The following is a 21,426-nucleotide window of genomic DNA, read 5'->3' on the forward strand; positions in this document are numbered from 1 at the left end:
AGCAACTGTCATGTGACAATGAATAACAGGAGAAATTTAGATTTTTTAAACCAAGCACAGTTTTTGGTGTTCCTAACCTTCCTAATCACAGAAATCAGCACATATGCACCATCTTAGCTGCATGCAGATTGTTTCGATGAGTTGAATAAAAAGTAAGTGCAGCTAACAGTGAAATAGCATTGAGAGCAGCTCGCAGCAACTTTTAGAATACCTATGCATCTGGCAATTTCAGGTCTAAACAGCACCTCTGGGCAGATCTTCATAGCCCATGTGGACAACTAAAATGGCTGAGACGAAAACATAAAGCAAAGCACACTTTTCTGAACTGCACGATGCTATGAGCATTAGCAGTAGACACTGAGAGAGCCCCGTATCTGAGTGCCATGGTGTAATTTGCTACGTAGCGCTGCTTCGCCAGTTAGCGGCGGTTAGCGCAGGTGTGATGATGCATGCGGCACAATATCCATTATTGCAGGGTTATAATGGCTTTGTGAACGTGTTACATAACCGCGCGGCGCTGCATGTGAAACGAGGGGGTGTTTATTCTTTATGAATTCATCTCCCGACGGCGGTAGCTCCAGCGCTAAAACTCCTGAGCCCTAAGGGTTTCACTTCGACAGCACTTTCCAGTCACAAGTAATCCACCCATCTTTCTGTCAGGTTCTGCATATCAGCCGCCATTTACCTGTCAGCTAAAAACGCTAAGCTATAAAGCACACATTTACTGCTTGCCGGCCGGCTGAATGGCAGGACTGCGTGTTTGCCAGATGATATTTAAATGAAGAGCGCGCTCTTGTTCGGCAAACACTGACTCGCCAGGGCCCAACAGAAGAAAAGGAGATCTCCGCACCGACATTTGCTTGTTCGCTTAATAAGGTCAGATGTCGGCTGTCAAGAGTGTGACGTTTACAGCAAAATCCCCCCTTCAATCGCCGTCACATCCCCTCCCTCATCTGCTGGCATTTGAAGAGCGCTTGGCCTCCTCTCCACAACGCCGCCGACCGCAACACATCGCTGTGCGGCCGTGACATTTGACGGAGAGCAAAAAAATCTGAAAAAAAGGCCGAACCGAGGATCTTGCGCACACGCCGCGCTCGCACACGTTGGTCTTTTTTTTATATTTTATTTTTTTTTGTTATTTTTCGAAGATGAGATTAAAAGCACTGTTTAATTGGCTTGCTGCTGCGTGCGCTTGGGACAAAAAGACACTGCCACCCTGGGGACAGCGCTGTTCGCCGTCTACAGAAGGTGAAGCACCTTTGACCCCCCAGAGGCAAGGAGAGTGAGGGGTGATGAAATATCTGACGCATTCAAAGCCAGTACATTTCCCACTTGTGGGACTAATAAAGGATCATCTTACCTCTTAAAATAATTTAAAAAAACGCCATCACCTCAGCAATCACCCGCAAAAACTTGGCCTAATTGTATTGAGCGTGGAAGCTCTGGGGGATGTGCACATGCAATATTTGACTTGACTCCATAGTTCCTGCCTTGTGGGACTCTAATTGTGTGAGCAGTGAAATGATTATTTTCTCATCGTAAAGAAAATCCATGACTTACCGTTGACGCCGCCTCTGTGCACTAGGAAGTGTTCTGGTGTGTGCAAAGGGACACGGTGGCACGGAAGAACCAATGCGCAAAAAGCCATAATGAGTAACTTCATGTGTAAACTTAAGTTTTTGCTTTCAGCTTCCTGCGCCACGCATCCGCTAGGTGCCATCAGGCGAGTCCTTCTTTCACCTAGCTACACATCAATGGTACAGTAAACATTTTAAATAAAGGAAAATAAATGATATTTTGCACAGGTCATATAGATGAAGTAACATCATACCGTGAATTGTATGGAAATGATAATGCAATTACCATCATTAGAAGTGACGCAAACCTGTCGAAGCCGAGGGTTTATGCAGACAGTGGATACGGCCCACTGGAGGTTGCAGTTGCAGTATTTGCCGGCCGAGGGTTCTGTCAAGCCTGTGCTGAGGTTTCCCAGGGGGAAGAATCATCATCTGCGCGGCGGGGCAGTGGTCTGGGAGTTTCTTCCTTTTTCTGTTATAATATTACCACCAGCACAGAGAGGTGGAACTGATCTGCGAGATCAGATATGAACCCATTATACAAAAAAAGAAATCCGACCAATTAACTGAGACAGCTTTCGAGAGGCAGCACTACTTCACACCTGCTGCACACTTAAGCACTGGGAGATCCGTCTAGCAGACAAACAGACGCGCCGACACACGGACAGGCAGCAAATGAAGAGGAAACCCCGAATAAACGAGCAGAGCCGCACAGTAAGTGCAGACAGGTCTACTGTGGATGCTGTTAAGCAGTGAACATGCTGTCAGGCTGTATGGCAGGTACACAAACGCTGAGCACGGCCGCCTCACCTTGATTTTGGATCAAGATGGCAACGGGGAGAGATCTGTGTGATTATGAAACGGCACATTTTCTACAGATATACAAAGACACAACCATATGTATTTTTCTCTGTTTAAGCTGTCAATAGGGTTTAGTGTTTGTTACATTTATAGGCTATAATTCTAATAAGCAAAGAAAGAAAAACCATAATCAATAAAATGTTCATTATGTTGTCGCAGATTCTTTGTTGCCAGATTGGGCAGATTTTGTGTGCATTTGGTTAAGTGCTTCTGACTGCAGGTATTCAATGAAATACTGGTCTAGTCTAGATGGACTAGATGTCTATTCATTACTCTTCACACCCATCAATGAGCCTTAGAAATACTCAACTTTCTGTTTTATGTTATCATTTGCCCACAGAAGGTGGAGATGAAGGTTGCCAGGTGAGCATTCAGAACACAAACACACAGCAGTTGAGACATTAAAACAATGCATAAAGTTGCACGTTTCGCAACGTGTCACCACTAACATCAGGTCCCATCGGTGTTCCCTCAGCGGAGCTTGCTGCAGGTTGCAATAATAAAACACTCGGCTTCATTAAACATTCAGATGGGAGCGCAGAGACACAGACGACGCGGTGCTAAAACCCTCCAGCTGCACCCCTCATTACAGAAGCCCCAGTGTTTGCGTAGCCTCGGCCCCCCAGACAGGCAATTCAGCCTTATAAAGTGGCCCCCGGCCGGCACTGTGGACTGACAACGCTGAATGGTCCCTCTGAGAAGGGTTCAGTCTTTCCATCTGATTGTAAATTCCCCCTGGTGTTTCGGTGGCTAATGTACTCCCCCCAAACCTCACAAGAACCCCGTCTATGTCCTCATACCCGTCTGGACGTGTCCAAGGCCCCCGCAAACAGCAGTGACCGCTGTTTGCGAGGGCCTTTTTATCTGGATTCCCCAGTGGACGCCGGCACCTTCGTTTCCGCTTATCTTAATAAGCTGCTGTTCCCACGGCGCCGACGAACTGCTCGACTTGCTAATGGAATCCCAACACCTCGGGTATCGGCCTCTGATCTAAAGAGAATCAACATCCACTACAGGGGGAGGACACCAGTCCGATATCTGCCAACACGCCTGCATGGCAACGGCAGCTAAGCCCACAACAAATGGACCAATCAAGTCATTGACAATTGACTGCTTTTATTTGACAATTTATTTTAAAGAAGAGATTTTTAAGAGATTGTTTGCAAAGTGGGTCCTTAAATCACCATTTCATGTCACGGTCTGAGTAAAGGCTCGCCTCTAGATTGGACCCATTTACCAATCTAGAGGTGCCCCCTTTTTACCTAATCATCTCAGCATTTTATGCAGCTCTTAACTTCTCGATCAACACTTTCAGGAGCATGGCTGGTTGCATAACGCTAATTCAATTTCCTGCAAGGCAGGATTTTTCTTATTCGGGCATTTTTCACCAGCCGAGATAAACAGAAATCCGGGGAGGGCGGATAATGTGGACTTTCCTTTCATAAATCTTCCGGAAAGTCTGCGGAAGGAATGACCTTTGAGTTCGTCTAATGGCGCTGGGCTCTGAGTGACAAACAGCCAAGGTATCGCCACAAAAGGCCGTCTTTCCAGCGTTTTCCGGGGGTATTGACTGTGGAGTTAAAGACTCGAAGTGAGCCGGTTTAGATCCGGTCCATCACTGCACGGGAAACGGCAGCAAACATTGAGACCGCGAGGCGGAAGTCAGAAATCCTCCAAATCGAATTCGTCCCGTGAAGCGGGAGCGGCGGATCAATGCCCAGCTGGCGCCGAACTCTCCACCTGACCCACGGTGGGAGCGGCATTACATTCAAAAGCCTCGCAGTCAGAAGTGCAGCACGCAATCCCTCGCACTGAGTGTGTGTGTGTGTACGAGTGTGTGAGTCCCTCTCCAGTCCTTAATTCTCCACTGAAGCGCTCCTGTTTGTGGTTTACTCATCCCAAAGCTCGAGCAGAAGAGCTTTTGGAAACAAACAGCCCGTTCGCACAGAAGGGTTTCATCTGGCCTCTGCCAAAGCCCCGCTCGCTCGTGGGAGGAGCCCCGAGCCACGGCTCCTTCATCTGCTCCATGACGGGAGCGAGAGAGGGGCGACTTTGCACGTTGTGGCGAATGCAAATGGGCCCCGCGCATAAATATGGAGGATGGCGGGCCCCCCGGCCCTGAATAATCCCTTCTTTAAGCCGACAGAAGCGATGGTAGACGTCACCCGGCACTCGGCTTCACACTGCCAGGCCCTTGATCACGTATGCAGGCCCTCTATGGCACTGCTTAGACAAACAGAACAAGTTCAGATTCAGATTGCAGGAAGTTCTGTGAAAACAGCCTTGTGTGGTCTGTTTGAGCATCATGTTGCACACAAAAAGCTAAACTGATTGTGTTTGCAAATTGGTCAAATACAAATGTTGGTAAAAATTTGCTGGTTTTGTTGGTGAAATTGGCCACATCAGCACCCCGAAATCTGCAACATAGACAGAATTTCCTCTTTTATTATTCAGTATAAGCATTTTATTAATGCTCTGTGCATGTAATGGCCATTTTGGCTCTTTGATAGGTTAGTGAGGTTGATGCATTAAAAATTATCCAGTACCCCAGGAACACAAAATGGGCCACATAGGTTGGTTCTGCAGTAAAGGGGAATTGCACAATGTATTGAAACAATAACACACACAAGGAATGAAAAGTCCAGTTATGGGACTTCATGCACAGGGTGGACCTACATTTTTTTATGTATTAATTGCATGGAGGATGTTCACCAGCTGATGATATTTGAAATATATACTTTACATTCCCTTATTCACATCTGTGTATTTAGTTAAATGTTTACTTTTTTATTTATTCTTGTATAATTGAGCTGCAAAAAGGGGAATGCCCTCCTTCATGAAATAAAAACATCCCCCGTTCTATCCCATATGCTCTTTTATCAATGAATGCACAGGTCTATTTAGGGCCTGCAACGCAAACAGAAACGAACAGGGCAGCTTTATACAATTAACACAGGTGAAAACGATTAGGGAACATTACACATGACAACAATGAAACTCCGGTCCGGGACCCCCATTTCGGACCGGATCGTGACAGAATCCCCCCTCCTATGGCACGACGCCTGGCGGGCCAGACGAAGCAGTCCATGAAGGAGGGAGGAAAGTCCAAAACACAGTCTTAAATGGTCCGAGTGGACAGGAGGAATCGAACGGAATCGATTCGAGTGAACCAGGATAGAAAAGATGAGCAGAGATGAATGATAAATGACTGAATGAATGAATGGTCCGGTATTCCAGATGGACGAGCGGTGGTTCTCCAGCGCAGACGGCTTCGGGCCAGTTTGGTACCGACACCTCGTCCGCCGTCCGCATGCTCGCCCCGCTGAATGGCCGCTCCTCACCTTCAACGCCGCCAGACACGGGACTGAGAGGCAGGGGTCGGGACCCTGCTGAACATGAAGCCATGGAAGGCCAAGGACAAGGAAGCTGGCGTCGTCCTCCCGGCGAGTCGCAGCTCCTCCGATCTCAGCGGGGCTGCGTCAGGTGGCGTCCAAATGTGGGTCAGGTCTTTCTCTCATGTCCATGTGGGCATGACGCGGCGGGTGAACGGAGAGGAGGACGAAGAACAAAGAATGAAGGACTCTTTCACCTGACATCACGAAACAGGGGTTTTAATGGTGAATCACAGGACAGGGGAGACATCTGAGACGTAGACACTGGTGAACATAGAACATAACGTTAAAGACCTGATGGCAAACAGAAACGAACAGGGCAGCTTTATACAATCAACACAGGTGAAAACGATTAGGGAACATTACACATGACATGACTCCCGGACCGGTGTAACCCCCATTTCGGACCGGATCGTGACAAACAATGTGTAAATGCACATATTATTTACATGTAAACGGTTTACAAAAGCTAACAGTAAATGCCCGAGCACTTTGATGAACAGTGATTAAATGTGATTTGTCATATTGCATTTGTTCTTAGACGAATGTATTTGTTGCATTTGTTCATAGACGAATGCTAAGGGCGCCATCCATCCAGGCAGCCCCACAAACGAAGGAAGAATTAAAAATTGTTTCTTAAAACTAGTTTGTATTAATGTGTCGTAATATGAAAAAGAAAATTTCTGTCAAGGTGATCCACCTCCAGTACGGAAAGCCAACAGGTCCAATAATCAGCAGGTTCACAATGTGTTTTTAAAGGGTTAGTAGGGGACAATCAAGAGTGCTGCGGTATTTTAGTGAAAATTCAAAACCTGACTGCTTTGGGTTTTTACTATCCTATAACACAATGCATGTTGTTTTAGGATAGTAAAATATATTAAATAATGTTTGTGCTTAAACAGCAATAAAAATAGTACACAGTTGGTCTCCTGCCATGTGCATTGTCACCAGCACAAGCTTTTAACCAACACTCCCTTCTTCCTCCCCACTCAGATTTTCATTCTAGTTAACTTCCACTCCCATGCAAATGGCAAATGTCTCCCTGACATCATCCCGGTGCAGACTGATCACATGACATGGTTGACCTCCCAAGGATTTCTCTGTTTGGTCCTTACAAGTCATTTGCTGATACCCGCCAAGAGTTCTATATACCGCCTTAATGGATTTCTTCAACTTAATACAAAAGTGTACTGCAATAATCTCACTGTGCCAGCAGTTGCTGAATGTATCTCACTCTCGACTAGAACTGTGGCGAGAGTAACTCAGGGTAATCCAGTGCTGACCAGAGGAGGATGGCCTCCCAATTCTGAGTCAAGGCTTCTTCCTATTTCTCTGCTCGGGGAGTTTCTTTCTTTGGCTTTCAGACTAGGGTCCTTGAGCACTCTTCCAATGTGCTTTTCATGCCAATGTAAATAAACCCATTTATTGATTATTTATTTGGAACTGTAAAAATGTGCATTGTGCATTCTCCCGCTTTCTTCTCTCCCAGCGCACGCTCCTGCTGAATACGGGGGGCCGGACTCTGGCCGTCTGGCCGTGAGCTGATTGAGGGCTGTGAAGGTCAGAGGCGACCACAGAGAGCCTCTCTGGCCGCAGCAAGATAACACTCCAACACACACCATTCCGACACGCTCCAGTGTCTCAGCGTTGGCTACTTAACGTCTTGACGTCGTCTGAATGCGAGAGCACACAGAGACGGGCGTCACCTACAGTGGACCAGCGGACATCAAGGCTGAACATGCCCGCCTCTCTCCAGTATCGAGGCAAAGTGTTTGAACAAGAAGCTTTATGGGTCTTTTGTTTTCCTCTAACTAGCGATGGTGTTGTTTTTTGTGCGTCAGACATTTTGAACATAAACAAATTGAAAACAGATCAAGTGAGTGCCGTGTTCTTATCAGCCACAGGCCTCGTCAGCAGCACCGGGCCCCATCTGAACATCCCATTCTGAGACAGAACGACTCGTGTCCACCCCACTCTTCTTCATCAAGGACGAGCCACCAGGGTCTCATCAGCACGGGAACACGGCGGCCACAGCCAGCCGGGGTTAATAAAGCTGTGCAACAGGGTCGTGTCTCAGGGTCACCGTGCCTTCCGAATGAAGTGAAGGACCCCGGCAAATGAGGGGCTAACAGGCCAGATGAGCAGCTGCTGGAAGCACTCGGCTCTGGGGATGAAAGAGGATTCATGTGGTGGGGGTCGGGTTACAGCAATGACAGCGATGCTGTTGCATGTATTTACTTTCCCTACAGGAAAGTACTAAAGACTCCTATGTTGTATTTCCAATTTGCTACTAAAAACATGGCCACTCGCTGAATCAATAATTCTGTTAACGCAGCTCTGTTAACAGTGTGGACAACATAAAAAATAATTTCCAAAAAAACAAATCAATCGATAGGTTACTTAAAAGAATTTCCTTTAAAAAATGGTCCGCAATAATACTTTAGTTGGAACTGAAATTGGATCTGGAACAATAAATGACATCATTTACCGCTTATCTCAATCTGAAAATACACCCAGAACCGGCAGAAATAGTTTCTTAATCTGCTTTGAGATTATATTTATTTCATTTCCCTATGGCTTTCATTCATTGCATCATTTTTAAAATACTTGGTACTTCTGTTGCAAATACCAAGTACTTTCATTACCAATTTGGTCTGGTAAATTACGAACTTGATATCAACATAAAATCAGGTTTATGACAGAATTGTGTGATTTAAGTTGTTAACATCACATATGTCCCCTCTCTTGATATGCAAAGCTGCATTCTTATTGCACATAATTGTACTTGTACAAAATATGTCACTCACTATAAAGACACAGAGGTCCATATTCCATAGCGGTCCCATGGGCAGTCAAGGATGTGACAATTGTGTTGATTTCAGTTTTGTTCATTTCAGTTCATTGGTTGAATAAACATTCACAGGCCATTTTCAGAACTGAAATTTCATCTATGCCATTTAAACTGATGTGAACAATTCAGAATGGGTTTTAAATTGAACACACAATGCAAACAATCCCAAATTTCCACTTTAATTTGCATTGGAATTAGCTCACATAAACAGAAGATTGTGAGGGGTCAATCTGTTTCATTCCAAAGGCCAAGCTCTGATTCAGCTATGCCAGAAAGGCCACGCAGCTCAGTCCCATTTGTTCAATGTTCACAGTGCTTTGCACGGTGTAATATCCTAATAACGTCCATTGATTTAATGTTGTGTCGTAATGGAGCATGCCCTGGTCAGTGTGCTTGCGTTGATTCATGGCGGCCGTTTTCTCTTCCTGCATGATGCATATGGCCACACCGATAATGATGATGTGATAATGGCGGCCTCGTTAGGGCAGTATGAGACTCACTAATGATGCTCTGGGCACATTTCTGTTTGATGGGGAACTCTTCACAACATTGTTATCAGCTCTCTCTGCGTCTGTAAGAGCCGCAGCGCACTCACGAAAAGCTTCAGGTTTCCGCAGACCTGCAATTCCAATTGCACGGTGATGAATTACAACCCAGTAAACAAGCCGTAAAGGTGCACTTCTACTGATGAGGTCACCGTGCAAAAAGAACCCGATTTGTAATAGCCTGTAACGATAAGAGATTCATGAGTCCCCATGCGAGAAAACATGACATGACCCTACAGCCAGATAACGGAAGCTGCTAGCTGCTGACAACACAGTGGCCCTAAAAAACACCGGGGTCAAGATGCTGCTGTGACCTCTTTTCATTTAACTTGTTGATTTTTCCTTCATTTGTTCTTGACTCTTCTTCCGCTTTGCAAAAAAAGATAAGCCCTTACATATATATATATATACACACACACACACATTACTGCAGATATATTGGGAAAAAAATATTCTGGGATTATGACTAAAGAGCAGAAATCCAGCATCTGAAAATTAGTAAATTATTACCTATGAATAATAATAATTTTAGAAAAAAAGGATTAACAATACAGAAGGTATCTTCATCAATAATGTCAATACTTGCTTGAAACTGTTAGGTTGAAGGATTGAACTTTGGAATTAATAAATGACATATGTCATTTGTAAATGTAAACTAATCAAACGAAAACCTTTTAATGTAGTGTAAGTGACATAGTTGTGAATGGCTTCAGGATAATCCAAGTTGAAGCCAACGGCCAGTGGAATGTTGGTGGTATTTTCACAGCAGTTAAACGATCTTATTATCTGTTTGATGTGCATCATGTGTTTAACAGGGAACAGATAAACTGCATTAGAGGATAAGACCCGTGCAAAAATAATTGCTTTGATAATTTGACATCAAAGTCACAGAAGAGCAGCGCTTTTGTAAAAAAAAAGTAATCTCCCATTATCAGCTCTGTTTAAAACTCCCTTGCGCTATAAGTGTTTTACACACAGGAAGCAAAGTGGCGCAGCTATTCTGATATTCAATCAGCATTTCCCATGATGCACCCTGATAAGCCATTTCTTATTCTGTTGCAGATCCGTGGGTATGTACGGAGCCATGGAGCAGGAAGGAGAAGAAGAAATGGAGTCTGGAGATTGAAGCTGGGTTTTAATGATCCTGCTATGGCAGCTGTGTGTGTGTGTGTGTGTGTGTGTGTGTGTGTATGTGTGTGTTTTTATTGTTAGCACACTCTGCCCTTCAAGCAGATGAACAATCGTCCCAATGCTCTTTTTTTTTTTTTCAAATGGGAGAGGTGAAGAGGTCAGGGTTCAAGGGTCACATGCTGCGCTCCCAGTCTCAGGATAACAGGGGCATAAGTGGCTCAGTGAGAGGTCAGCAGCAGATATGGAGCCTGAAAATTAAAGATAAAAAAATGAATCTGCAGCCGATCCTTTTCACTCTGCACAGAACTACCATTCGACCTCTGACCCCCTGCATTCAAGCTGTGCTCTATACACACCACCGGCCATTCAGAAACCGTGCGCTGCTGTCAGATGAGCCTTAATTAAAAGAAGAGCTCCTGCCCTCAAGGGTAAAAGTGGAGTGGAGTGGGGTGAAGAGAAGACAGAAGGGCTTCAGCTGATATGTTACTGTGTAAAAACTATGTATATATATATGTGTGTGTGTGTGTGTGTGTGTGTGTGTGTGTGTGTGTGTGTGTGTGTGCGCGTGTGTGTGTGTGTGTGTTTAGCGTATCGCTGGCTGCAGAACCCACGTAGAGTGAATAATAAAAACTCACCGACGGGAAAGCCATGAAGTGCAGCTGGGCGCAGCGGTTGGTGCTCAGGTTGGGGAGGGTTGGGGTTCGAGTCACAAGACACGGCGGTTTAATGAGCATCAATCAAGTGAGTGCAGAGGTGAGGCTAGTAACACACACACACACGCATACACACGAAGGTGGAGGGCAGTAAAAGCTCCGGGCCAGCAGGCCCGTCCCCCTGAGATGGGATGATGGGCCACTGATGGGCGGCGAACACGGAGAGAGCAGAGCTAAAGTACGCGCTTGAATAAATGAATAAATGGATGGGGTTACAGTGACTTACGAGTGTGTGTGAGCCTGACAGCTGTGTGTTTTGTGCGTATAAGTAGTGTCTGCCGGCTTGACTGTTTGGACGTGTGTGCTGCGTGGAGTCGAATCTTGTGAGTGGGCTGCATGACATCTGTGAGTGTGTGTGTTTTGTGCAAGAATTCTGTAAACGTGTGCATCTGCATTTGCTATATGCATGAGAGCTCTGTATGTGTGTGTGTGTGTTCATGCCTGCATGAAAGAGTGTGTATTAAAGCCCTAACTGTGTGTCTGAGTTGCATGAGTTGTATGCATGAGTGCTTTGAATGTGTGTGTGCTTGAGTGTACAAAAGCTGTAAATGTGCAAGTGTATGTTAGTGTCTATGCGTGTGTGTTTCTGTGCACAAAAGCTGTAAGTGTGCAAGTGTATGTTAGTGTCTATGCGTGTGTGTTTCTGTGCACAAAAGCTGTAAGTGTGCAAGTGTATGTTAGTGTCTATGTGTGTGTGTTTCTGTGCACAAAAGCTGTAAATGTGCAAGTGTATGTTAGTGTCTATGCGTGTGTGTTTCTGTGCACAAAAGCTGTAAATGTGTGTATCTGCATGAGTTCTGTGAAAGTGCATGTGAGATGAGTGTGAAAGTCCTGACTGTGTGTGAGTGCTTCGAATGTGTGTGTGTCCTTGCAAGTTTGAGGGCTGTGCGTGTGCGTGTGTACAGCAGAGGATGAAGGGTCACATCCCTGCTCCCCGGTTCTGCCAGTCGGTTCCGCCTCGCCATTCTGCGGCCGCCGCGAGAAGAGGAAGCTCCCCCCTGCCCCCCCTTATCAGGCCGAGTAAATCCGCCGTGCCGCGCGCGGGCGTGGGCGGCGCATCAAGACAATTTCGCTCGGCGTGAATACATTATTAACATCTCGCTTCGTCTTTTTTTCAAAAGCATCTGCAGAGAAATAAATACCCCCCCCCCCATCTCGCTCTCGCTCGGCGTGGATGATGATTAACCGGAGCAGGCCCCCGGGAGATGCGCACACACTCGCCGGATTAAAGGGACCTAAATAGAAACGTAATTAATAAGCGCATTATGAGGACGTGGGCCCTGTCGATACATATTGATGAGCTGCGGCCGGCCCCGAGACGCTTTGCCCTCCTCCTCCTCCTCCCCACAGCTGGCACCAAAACTCGGGGTCAAGACACCAGCAGGGGTCAAAGCTCCGCCTTTCCTCCTTCCTGTCTCGGAAGTACGAGCCCAGCGCTGTTCGGAATATAATTAAGAATAAAGATCCCAAAGGAGCCTCAGTCCGAGCTCCACCCCTCTCTGCGGTTAACCTGTCGGGGCGCCAGCCGCAAGACGGATACCTTATTTGCCCACGCGGTCACGGTCAGGCAGCTCCTCTAATTCAACAGGGAGCGTGGCGGGGCTCTCAGAGCCGACGTCTTTGTCGCAGCGACCGGGACGCTCCCCGCCCATTCATCATGTGACTGATGTTCCGCCGCTCACCGGCTGGTAATCACCTCCACACGTCATCCGCCGCGCACACCTCGGCGGGCCGAGATCCATCACAGCATCGGGAGTGTGCAGCAACCATGGAGGAAAAAGTTATAGTACCGTACAATAGTTCCCTTTATCTAAGGGACAAAAACAACTTTACAATTACATTTACGCCATTTATCAGACCCCACAGCGACTTACAATCTGTAGTTACAGGGACAGTCCCCCCCCCTGGAGACACTCAGGGTTTAGCGTCTTGCTCAGGGACACAATGGTAGTAAGTGGGGTTTGAACCTGGGTCTTCTGGTTCATAGGCGAGTGTGTTACCCGCTAGGCTACTACCACCCATCCCATAATTACAACAGTTGCCGTGGAAACTACTCGCTTTATGAGCACATTGTTAAAAATGCCTCGTATCTGGCATGACTAATATCTGATCAAGTAAACAATGAGCCACAGCCAATGAGAGCGCAGCACACAGTGTTTTTTAAAACGTGACAGGGTGGCGTCATGTCCCGTGTCACTTTCCTAACTCGACCGATTGTGTAGTGTGTGACAATCGAGCATAAGCCCGATTGCTTTTCATCAAGTTGTGTAGTGTGAGTCTGGTGAATCTAAACGTAAGTCTAATTTCCAATCTTTTCAATCATCTGTGTTGTTTTTCCTAATGCAACAACAGACGTAGAGCTTCAAATGACATCGTAATAATGTACAATGGCAACAAAGCAGTTTTACTCTATTTCAGTAGCCTATTAAAGAGTATTTACTCAAGTCAATTAAGATATCAGCTATCAGATGTGATTTAGATAATGATTTAATGACGATAAACAGGGGAAGTAATTTGTGTCTGATACACGGTTATAATACAAATAAAACAATGTGTGTGTGTGTGTGTGTGTTTGCAACCTGAGAGAGTGAGACAGAATGAAACCGTGTCTACATCTGTGTCTGTCTGAGGTTCCCAGGAAACAGAAAGAAGTGAAGAGAGAGAGAGAGATGCTGCACGCTCCTGATATCCTCGCTGGGAACAGACGCCCCGTCCTCCAACACCAGTGTGGACTTTATCCGCTTCCAACCCCATTCCAGAGCCAGGAGCGCTGAGCCAGCGGAGGCCTTTATATGGCACAGCACCGCCTCAACAGGGTATCTGCTGCTGAAACGGATGCTCCTGCAGCACGGCAAGCCAAAGGAAAGCGGGTGGCGATGCCAGCAAGCGAATGTGCGACGGGGATGAGGGGGCAGCAATGGATTCCACACAGATTGTGGGACATATGCAGGCACGGACCCAGGGGACCTAGCGAAGAAGAAGAAGAAGACGTCGAGACTCCCAGTGTTTACAAAAGGAGGGACACCGGACCGCGGCCAGCTCTAATCGGTGCATCCCGGATGCCAACGTCAACAAGCCAGCGCCTCTGGGACACGAGGCTGGCATCCTCGGAGATGGGATGAGCGGAAGAGATTCCCCGCACGCCGCCAGCTCGTTCTTTGGCTATGCACGCTACGACATCCACACGCCAAAGTCGTCCAGAGAAAGCTCGGCCGATCCAATTACAGCCGAGCCCACGCCTGGGGTCATCAGAATTAGATAATGAACTGACTTTTCGCATCTGCAGGAGGAATGGGGTCGTCTCCCGGTGATGCAATATTCATCCATGCCCATTTAAATCCCCGTTAGTGCATTTGTAGCTTTAATCCTTAATGCCCTCCTTAGATTTCACCTTCCAGAACGTCCAGGTAAAAAGAAAGAGACGGGATAGTAAAGGCAGCTGCAATGGCCCATAATTCCAAGGTTCATTTGTAACCAAGAATTTGCATGCATAGGATGCTGCACACTGTCTGTTTCATTGGCTGTCTGATTCAAAGACTTTAATTGAATATTTACAGGGATGATGATGATGATGATGATGATGGTGGTGATGATGCACCAGAGACCAACCAGTCAATCCATCAGACTTTACTCAGCACCTTCCCTGAAAATGCCTCAACAGGATTCAGGCAAGTTCACTTACACTGGACTGTTGCACATGATGAGGATGCAGCATATTTCTTACTGTATTTACATTTGTGACATTTGGCATAAATTTACGTGTAAATGTAAATGACTGTAGGCTACATGCATACTGTGTCCATTCAAATAAACTGCAAGCTTCGGTTTCAGGATGTGAATGTGGGTCTGGGCTTGTCTGTGATCCCATATTTTTGAGTAATCAGGGTAAAAGCCATTATCCATCCTACTGCACCACAATAGAATAAACATTAGATTTTCCATTTCCGGGGTCAACACCCCTTGTTTCTGAGTGCATTTTCCCTAATGCACGTTTTCCCGGCTTGCCCTTCAACCTCACCCCTAGAATCAGGTGTGGCCGCAGTGGGTTAAATAAAGTAAAGATAAAAAGCCGGCCGCCCCCACAGGTGTCACTCGGAATGCCGCTCCAGGGATGATAATTACTGCACCACGAGTAACCGTGCAGCCCAGAAATCCAATTAAACGTAATCTGATTTGGGGTTTCATTCTCTGAACGGTTGGTATCGTGGCTTCTGCATTTAAGGACGCCATTGTTCTATCATCTCCTTTCGGATAAAGTTGGTAAATTCTGGTTTTATCTCAACATTGATAATTTTATTATATATTTTTTTCTGGTTATATGTTGGTCTGTGGGGGTTTGGGGGAAAAGAAAAAGGACTGATTATAAATTCTGGTCTAATTCCAGCCTGAACAAAGTTTTCCAGTGTGAAAAAAAACGAGGGTCTTGGGAACCGGGCAACTTTATAAATCCTCTGTTTCACGCCAATTGGTGCAAATGCCGAATAAATTACTCGGGCTGGCTAGTGCAAAATGGCTTCATTTAAACACAGATACACACGCACACAGAGGTTTTCCAGTCTTCCCGTGTGCCTCCTAGGTAAATCTATGTGCAGTCAATTTTCCTCCATTTGACAATCCGCATCCCTGACTGAATTACATAATTGGGTTGTACTGGTCTCCTGCCGCACTGCCAGAGCTTTTATATGGAAATATGGGGGTATCTGATATCAAAAGTTTGAAAAAAGGGATTAAAGAAGTCCACACACACACACACACACACAATCTAGCTGTCAACTCTTGATCAGCTACTATAGTGGATGGTGAGACTTATCTGGTTGCCTGAGGCTAGTGCAGCATATGTGTGTGTGGGCTCTACAGTATGAGGCTGATGGCATCAGCATGTTCTCATGGTCTTCTCTTGTCTCCATTTTCTACCGAAAAAGATGCATCCCTCGCTGTTTTGTTGTGTTAAAGACCTTTACGGTTAGAGTTAAAACACAACATCAGCAACTCAGAACTCCCAGCCCACCTCGGGGGGCAAACACCGCCCTCAGCCCTGCGCGCAACACGGTCGAACCTCCCCGTTCTGGTGTGTATTTTACTCGGCTGTACACGGACACGTCAAGGCGGCACAAAAAATCGGATTTCCTCACAGGCACAACAGGAGATGAGAGTAAAATGAGATGAAAATCTGTGTGATTGACAGCGGTTCTGCCAGGAGAAAAATCACCACAGGCCTGCTGAACTGCACTTGCGTACCCTTTTCGGTGCTACTCCGTCCGCGTGTGCGTCATTATGTACTTGTGTGTATATTCTGTTTAAAGTATTCGTGTGTTTTATTGAAGCACTTTATCATTCCTTTTGTCCTGCTCTTCCCTTTGTCCTGCTTTGTCCTGCTTTGGCAAGTTAGCAAACTTTCTTATCTTATATGAATTAGCATCGGCTTGATTGTGATTAATTTGCAGGCGTGAGGCCAAGGCATGACCTTGAGTGTGAAATTAACACAACTTTTCTGAAAATTAAAGGCAAATTTAAAGAGCAAATGGAAAGGGCAAATGAGAAGATAGTGTAGAATTTTAGTGTAGCAGCTGGTGATGCTATCACCATGCTATCACGGACGGGGCAGTGGTGGCCTGGTGGTTAAGGAAGCGGCCCCGTAATCAGAAGGTTGCTGATTCAAATCCCGATCCGCCAAGGTGCCACTGAGGTGCCACTGAGCAAAGCACCATCCCCACACACTGCTCCCTGGGCGCCTGTCATGGCCGCCCACTGCTCACCAAGGGTGATTGTTAAATGTAGAGGACACATTTCACTGTGTGCACCGTGTGCTGTGCTGCTGTGTATCACAATGACAATCACTTCACTTTATCACTTTACTGAATCAAAAGCACTACAAGCCTTGATTGAGAACTCAATCAAACCCCTATCATCCTGATATCAAGTTCTGATTGGATGGACATGGCAAGTTCAAGGAGCAGCTCCTGGACTAGTGAAAGTCTGGGAGCTTTTATAATCAATTTGGAGTTTAAATTAGGACCTCTTGAAATCGCCCTTGTGGTTCCTGTGGCAACATTAAAGCTGCAATGTTTTGCCACCTGTAACATTTTAACTCCAGCAGCTAGGGGGAAGTATTTCACCCACTCACAACCCTATCAGCCACAGGGAAATGCACACCTCACCCCTTAACTACCGATTCCTCTGGTGCTTAACAGACAATTACAGGCAGACGTTCTTACCTGGTTCTTATTATTTTTAAATGTTTACCTTATTAATACAATAATGCAACAAATAATGGTCACTAGCTGACTAAGATGTATTTCAGTAAAAGTTTCAGTAAAAAAATGTGCAACAAAACACATTCATGTTTTTGATTTACAATGCACCTTTTAAAAATGAGCAGGTGAGTGACTCGGTCAGGTGTACCTTACCATTCTCACTTCTTCTTTTTCTAACCATGTATAGAAAAGGGTCAAGTGTGGGGGGTGTCAGCTGTAGGGCCTGTCAAAGCCCATTGAGACCTACGGTATGTGATTTTGGGATATATAAGAAATAAATGTTGCTGTTGTTGTTGATGTATAGACACTATTCTCATGGACACAATGCCCATGTATCTACGGAAGTCAGATTTGTGCAGGTTCTAAGATCCGACAGCCATTTTCCACGATTAAGTGTGAAAATGCCTGGACAGCCACACTACTTCACCAAAGCAGGTGTCTCTGCATTCATTTAGCACTCTGGAGTGAAAGGGAAGAAGATATGGAAGGAGAGTCGCAACCCTAAATTACCTCCGTCCGTCCTGGGGCCAACATGGAATACTGTCACACCGACAGGCTGTAATTGCCACACTGACAGAGCTGTAATTCTCTGGCATTCCGACCCGGCTAATCAGCACTGGCCGGCTGACCAGCCATCCATCATGCAGCTGGACACCCTCCGATTCATTACGAGCTCACCGAGTGGCCTGTGCCAGGATGGAGATCCACCACAGAGCGGTTTCCTCATGTTACTCTTCGAGATATACATCTAGTACTTATGTACTCACCAATGTATAACTGTTTCATGTAAAATTTCAAAGTCTGTGAAAAGGTCTTATCAGTCTTGCTAAATAATATTTAGGAAGGTTTCGATCTTTGACCAAGCATTAAAACCCAGAATATGACTTCTTTTTGTTTGTTTTCAAGTTTTTTCTACTGCTTGCATAGTATTGAATTCCCACCCTTGTGTCATTCTGCAAGAAAACAGCCGAGGTCAGAAACAGTCGAGCTTAACAGTGGGTTTACACTGCAAATATGACTGGTTTTACATTAACTGCTATTGTAAATACAATGAATACACAAAAAAAAAATTCCTCCGTGAAGAATAGTTCCGTTTACAATCAGATGTTCTGTTGCCTAGCAACATCATTCAATTCACTTTACACTGTGCTGGTAAAATCAGATAAACAAGGAGAAATTACTTTTGAAAAGAGTGCTCATAATGTGACATGCAAACTAATATAACACCTCCCAGTGAATCACAAATAACTTTTACAATAGAAAATGGCAATGATATGGCAAAGCTATATATCACAATTTTATGAGAATGGCATTTTAGTTTTCAATGCTACTATTACGATAGTATTTTGATTGTTTTTAAGAACAAGGAGGATAATGATCACAAGAGCAGACACATGATCCTATACGATCCTACAAAATTCCTCATAGAATGAAAAAACACACCAAAGCGTTGGAAATTCCACTCATTTGATTTACTAGCAGCACTATTGGACAGGAATTGTTTTTCAGGAAACACACAGTAATGTGTTTAATTCCAGTCTGAGGACTCTTTTCTGAAGACCTGAAGAAGAAAACGTAGGCAGCGAGGTGGAACGTTACTGACGGTAAAGTGCTTTTAGGTTCTGCAAGCAGATTCACACACCCACACATCCTGCGCCCCTTGTTTGGGGAATCAGAATGGACTGGCCGTGTAATGCGGTAGCATAGTCCCAGAGTCTGAAAGCACTTAGAGTTAAAGGCGGAACGTACAGGTCAGGCCGGGTCACCAGAGCGCCCTTTTATGTTCCTATGTTGTTTTTTTGCAGATTTGCAGTTTGTCTCCACTGTCCTGATATACCGAGGACATGAAAATCGCTGGGAAAGGCGAACGTCCAGATCCGTATCAGATGGCCCGACGTGATCATCTGTTAATCAGCCACGCTCACGCACACTTGATGGACTACGCTCAGCGTGGCAGGACACGGACGGGGACCAGACAGGACGCTCTGTGACAGCTCGGCGCAACGGCTTCGCTTTGAGAGACCACTGCTAATACGTGGCAAATGTGGCTGTTGACGTTCTTCGCTCTGAGACGATGACGAATAGCCAACACGTGTACCCTGATCTCGCCAACACATAATCAAGGACGAAGATCTCAGCCGTTAAACCCGCCCGGGGGACGCCGCTGACAGCTAAGGATACCCCATGCGCTGCGCCGAGATAAGCCCGGCTCTCTGGCGCTCATAAATCACCCTTTTCTTTCAGATCATAAAAAAAACGAATAGAGAGACAACAGCAGCTGTGTCCTGTCGCCGAGGTTCTTTCTTTCTTTTTTTTCTCCAGCCGTCTGATGAATCCACAAGGAGACGTGCCGCTAATGGCGCACGTTGCGCGTCAGAGGGAGGGTTGCGGCCGATGCCACGTTACTCCCCCGGGGGACAGAGGAAGCCCGGTTTATTGCGAGGCTCGTCCCGCCCGGCCACTCCTGAGACACAGGACTTTATGCAAACGCCTTCCTTTAATCCACGCCGGTTTAATCCACGCCGGTAGACAGATTCTCCAGAGCGTGCATGGCACGTGGCTTTAATCTGCGGCCGCGGTCCCTCGACGCCACTTAATGGCTCGCTGAGGACTCTAAATATGGGGAGACGTGAACCCTCCCCCCGGAGACCTGTTATCAGGACAGGACCGGGGCGCCGCGCACCAGCGCTTCAGGAGAGTCTAATTGATGCCGAGCCGGAGTCATTGAGGCCGACCCGGCATGCGTTGGCAGGCCGGGAGGAGGGGGTGGCACGTCACCGCGTCCTCGGCGAGACGGGACGCGACTCGCTCTGACACAGGCCTGGTCGGGGGGGGGCAGGGCCTGTCAGATGCGCGTCACGGGGAGTCCGGGAGTGGGGCGCGCGCTCAGAATCATGGCAGGCTGGCGGGGAGCGCGGCAGAGCTGTCACCGCCAGCCGTGACCCGCAATGAGAGCGTCGTGTTGCGCACTGTGACCCCCACCGACTTGCTAATTACAAACGCTGTCTGTTTGCTGCCCGGCCAATCAGAACGTGCGCATGCGGGCACCCTGACCTGGACGCGACCTGTCACCAAGTGGGCACGTGCCACCTCGGCGTAGCCTAGATACATCTTCCTGCTTTAAGTGAACTAAGGATACCATGTGACATGGTAATATGGCAAGCGATGACAAACCGTGGCGGCTTGTCAGGCCTCATAAACAGGTCCGCGGCGTGACGGACAGGCGCTGCAAATGCGCACGCGGCACAGCATAGCCAATCCGCGGCATCTCTGACAGTGCGGAGGGGACGGGGGGACAACGAGGTCACATCTATCACGGTGTCGTTACCGAGCCGCCCAGCGTTTCATCATCCCCGTCACGTGGAGGCGGCAGAGGCAGGTCGGCGCCACGGGGGCAGGCCTCATTAGGACCTGCAGAACGGGGCGCTTCGCGTCCCCGCCGTAAAAATTCCACGGGAAGTGCCACATCTGCAGGATGTGCCACAAGTGCCGTGCCGCGGATTGCGGAACATGAAATTAATTTGGCGTGTCGGGGTAAGCCGGCTTGTCACGTGAAGGTCGGTCAGAGTTTGATAAATGGCACTTTGCCGCAAAGAGGCTGTAAATGAGAGTAAATTGCCATTGTTGCTTCGATTAAGGAGACGGTGGCGGAGAAGAGGCTCGCTGCCGCATGCCTATTGACTTTTTCATTTGCCCGGCGTGTGACATTAGTTTAGCAGCTAATTGGATGCTTGTTAAATCCTTTGTCTCCCGGTTTTAATCCACCTCTCGCGGTGCGGCTGGAAGAGCCGAGCCTGTCATCTGTCTCAGATGGGAAATCTAACCGAGCGAGAGGATAAAAAAAAAAAAAACGTGAAAAACAAACGAAAGAGCGGCGCGGCGGTTTGCAGATGTGTAGACGAGGCGTTCCGCTGAGGCAGCGATCACGGGGGCCGTACCCCTGCCCCTTTCCACCGGAACCCCGAATTATTCACTGTTTACAATGTGTGTTTATTTGTCTGTGCAGGAGTGGTAATTTGGGTAGGTGCTACAGAGATGCTGCCTTTTTGGTTTTTCAGCCATTCGTTTGAGTCAATGGAGTTTAATTAATTCCCACAAGGAC

At 46.8% G+C, this 21,426-nt stretch overlaps 1 protein-coding gene across 2 annotated transcripts in view; it reads right to left on the minus strand.

The window, feature by feature from the left end:
- grm8a (glutamate receptor, metabotropic 8a) overlaps nucleotides 1-21,426 on the minus strand; it is a 135,831-nt gene that overhangs the window by 62,586 nt on the left and 51,819 nt on the right. The gene's annotated exons all lie outside the window — the stretch shown is intronic.

The sequence above is a fragment of the Denticeps clupeoides genome, chromosome 15 (genome assembly GCF_900700375.1).
Source record: "Denticeps clupeoides chromosome 15, fDenClu1.1, whole genome shotgun sequence".
Classification (NCBI taxonomy): Eukaryota; Metazoa; Chordata; class Actinopteri; order Clupeiformes; family Denticipitidae; genus Denticeps; species Denticeps clupeoides.